The 4136-nt window shown below is 39.8% G+C and overlaps 1 pseudogene; it reads right to left on the reverse strand.

Moving 5' to 3' along the window:
• Positions 1–396: 396 nt before the first annotated feature.
• LOC102853994 lies at positions 397–1645 on the reverse strand (annotated as a pseudogene).
• Positions 1646–4136: the final 2491 nt, after the last annotated feature.

The raw sequence follows: 4136 nt of genomic DNA on the forward strand, positions 1-4136 counted from the left end.
CACCCATTCTGGCCCTGGACAAGCTACAAACGATCCTTCAGCATCTGGGTGAATTTTTAGTAGCGTGTGTGAAAAGTGAATAAAAAATAAGTGAAAACAAATCTTCAAATAATTTCCATAGGATCACAGGTAAGGGTGACCTCATTGTCTAGTCTTCCATATTGTTGCATCTGTTCCATCCCACCCTACTCATATAAAGACATTTCAAAACTAGTAATAATTAAATTAAATAGTCCCACCAAATCCCTTAATTCAAGCTAAACTTGGAGCTAACAGCTACCAGATACCAGCTACACAGTCAGTCATACTAGCTGAAGCACAGGTTGTTGATTGCCATTTCATTCCACTTTACCAAGCACAAGACAAAGGCAGAGTACTGACATTCATGGTTCTTGATCATGAGTTGCCATGCTGGCAGAGAGTTGGCTTTTGGAACCCGTTGAAGGTAGAGGCAGCAGCAATAGTGTAAGCACCCATGTTTTCAAACAGCATTCAGTCCCCTACAAACATTTATGGCAGGTTACAGCACTTAGCAATCTGATCTAGGCTATGACATGTTGGTCCCCATATGCAAGACGAATAATACTTCTTATCTGGCTTGGGTCTCTTTGGCAGCATGGACTTTACATGTGCATGATTGTAAAGGATGAAATTAAATGAGCCATATACTCCACTGTTCACATAATACATAAAGGTTTGTTCACTCAATTCATCTTCATCTTCATCATCAGAGCCTGTCTGTTTCTTTAATACAACATTCTTGGCAATGATATTAACAGCAAGGCTGAAAGCTGATGCACTGCAGTATCTGCCTGGGCTCAGCTATGATTTTAACTCCACAGTCTGATGGAAAATACTTGTCTAATGCTAGATTGATTACCCTGATGATCTCTTCAAATTTAAACTTCACATCCTCCGATTCAGCAAAGCCACCACCGATATAAAGTAGATACATACTAAAACCAACTCAGCTCCTGTGTCAAAGTTACAACGGGCATCAGATATTGCTTGCACAAAGATCTCTGGGTGGTACAGCCACTTACCACATGGAAGCTGACACCAATGACATCAATACTGAGTTCTTTAGCCTGTTCTAAAAGAAGCCTGCTGGTTTTGAGTGTAGAACCAAATTTAACACTAAGGCAACAGGCTGCTTTGGAATCATAAGTGGCAATTCACAAAACCAACTTTTCTTTGGATGTGCCCTGGTAACTTTCATAAACTCTACTTCACTATCAGAAGTCATCATCTGAACCCCATTATTGACAGCATACTTTATTTGGGATACTTATTTACAAGGATTTGCATAGATTATCCTCTCTGAAGACAACCCAAGACTCTGCACCAGCTGTATATCAGTCTTACTAGCACAGTCAAATCATCTCCTTAGGCTATTAAATACTTCACTATGGCTCTGCTATCATTACATTCATTACATTTGATTGCATAAAAGGGAGTAACCAGAGGAAGATATTTTTAGCCCTCTTGGATGCTTCAATAGGATGTCTCCAAGATCCATAGCATAAATGACGTTTTTATCATCTGAAGAGGAAACTTCCTTAATTTTTTGGTCCAGAATATCCTTGGAAGTAAAACCTTCATCAAGGTAATGGCAGTCAAACTCTTCATTACTAAAGCTGTTCATGATCTCTCGATGTTTTTCCAATATCAAATATAAAAGGAAAGCTATGAGATTGAATTTTAAATTGTATCCTGCTTCTCACAAAGGCCAATTCTTCTGGAATTTAAATCCGATTGAGTAGCAGACTTCTATGCCTGGTGTAGCACTAGAAATGTTCTCAGCGTTCATGGACTTTGGGAAGCAGCCACATTCGTAGATGCATTGGTGGGAGGGAGTGCGGAAGAGCTGATCACAGCTGGGGCACTGTCCCCACCCCCGCCCTGTCTCTGCCCACCCCGCACCAAGGGCGCTCAAGTTGCTGAGAGGCAAGCCTGTCTGCCTGCCTCAATGCCTTCCGCCAAAGACCCCGCTGGCCTGCGCTGCCCTGGAGCTGAGGGGTGGAGGGCAGTGGCTGCTTGCAGCGGACTTACCTTTATATACAAATTTATCTCTATTTATCAATCTATCATCTATTTATTTATTTACTTACCTTACTCACTCACTCATTTACTTACTTAACATTATGCTTGGAAAAGTGAAATGTCCCAGAAGGATGGAACAACTTTCAAGGAGACTGATTGACACAGTAATTGCAACAAAGGACTAAGCTCAAGTGAGGTTGGTGCAGGTCTGGGCAACATTTCAGTTTACTGTTCATAGGATCTCTGTGGATTATAAAGCAAGGAGAAAGAGAGAGCCCCAAGTTCCTAGGTGGTGCACACCATTTATAATGAAAAGGTTAGCATTCAAATCCACCAGAGGCACTATAGAAGATAGACTTTGCAATCTATTTCTCTACAAACACAATGATTGGAAACGGTGGAGTGCAGTTCTACTCTGACCACAGAGTCTTCATGAATCAGAATCAAACGACTAGCAATAGTTTTAAAATATGTTGTTGGTGGAGACTTGACAATTGTGTGAACTGGCTAAGCAGTTGTGTCTGTATCTTATGTTAAAGCTTGAAGACCAGCGGCCAGGCAGTAATAAGAGGAGACAGAGGCAAGACAGGATGATGAAGGAAATGCTGGAACCCGTAAACCCAATCCCAAGAAGACAAGACAATAAAATAGAATGAAGAAGTCTAAGGTCTGATGAAGGTCTGATGAATTGACAGAAAACTGTCATTCCACTTGGGAATTGATGGAGTGATGGTTGAGATATTTCAGGAAACAAAAAAACAGCTCTGGATGTCTTTACCAGTCTCTGCCAACAAATAGGGAAGACAACTACCTGGCCAAAAGACTGGAAGAGATCTATTATTTGTTCCCATTCTCAATAAAGGTGATCCAATAACATGTGAAGATTACTCAACAATAATGAACAGAGATTACAGAATAATAATTAATATTGTATGCAAATAAATCCTAGCTGAATATTATTCTAAAATTATTGGAATAGTACACTGACAAGAGACTGCCAGAAATTCAAGCTGGAATCAAAAGTGTCATGGCATAAGAGATATTGCTCATGTTAGATGGATCTTTGCTGAAGGCAGAGAATACCAGAAAGACAGTTACTTGTGTTTTATTAACTATGCAAAGGCTTTTGATTCTGTGGATCATAATAAATTGTGGATAACATTGAGAAGAATGGTACTTAATGGTCTTAAATCCCAGAATATTTAATTGTGCTCATGAGAAAACTATGTATAAACCAAGAAGCAATTGGCTAAACAGAGCAAGGACATACTTTATGTTTTAAAATCAAGATATAGTGCTTCAGGATTGTGTCCTTTCTCCACACATTCAAACTGAATGCTGAGCAAATAATCCAAGAAACTGGACTACGTTATTGTTGTCATTTATACTTGTGACTCATAGTGATCCTATGTACAACAAACAGCTCTGAACGCTGCACTAATGCTGCACAACCTTATTGTTTCTAACACATCTACCCCCACTATCCTAGTCACTGAGTCAATCCATCTCATCAAGGGTCTTTGTCTCTTGCACTATGCCTCCACCATCCCAAGCATGATGTTCCTCTCAAAGGACTTGTTCCTCTTTGCAACATCCCAAAGTATGTCAGATGAAGCTTCAAAATCTTTGCCTCCAAGAAGTAGCCTGGTTTCACCCTCTCCAGAATGAACTTGTTTGTTCTCCAATACTCTTCTCCAGCACCACATCTCAAAGGCATCAATTCTCTTGCTATCAACCATAGTCATTGTTCAGCTTTCTGATGCATAGCAAGTAATTGTGAAGACCATGCTGGATCAGAAGCATCTTAATCTCCAGACTGACATCATGCCAATATAAATATGGCTTCAGAATTGGAGGGAGTATTTTCAACAACTAGCATTATGCAGATTACACAGCCTTGTTTGCAGAAACTGAAGAAGACAGCTTCCATGGATTATGTCTCAACAAAAAAAAATCCCAGAAATCATCACCGCTGTGCCAATAGATAATGTCATGATACATGAGGGAAAAACATAAGAGTTGTCAAGGATTTAATTTTACTTGGCTCTACAATCAGTCTCCAATGTAGCAGCAGTCAAGAAATAAAAAGACTT

The sequence above is a fragment of the Elephantulus edwardii genome, unplaced genomic scaffold (assembly GCF_000299155.1).
Source record: "Elephantulus edwardii isolate Elephantulus edwardi_28Jun2011 unplaced genomic scaffold, EleEdw1.0 scaffold00373, whole genome shotgun sequence".
Taxonomy (NCBI): Eukaryota; Metazoa; Chordata; class Mammalia; order Macroscelidea; family Macroscelididae; genus Elephantulus; species Elephantulus edwardii.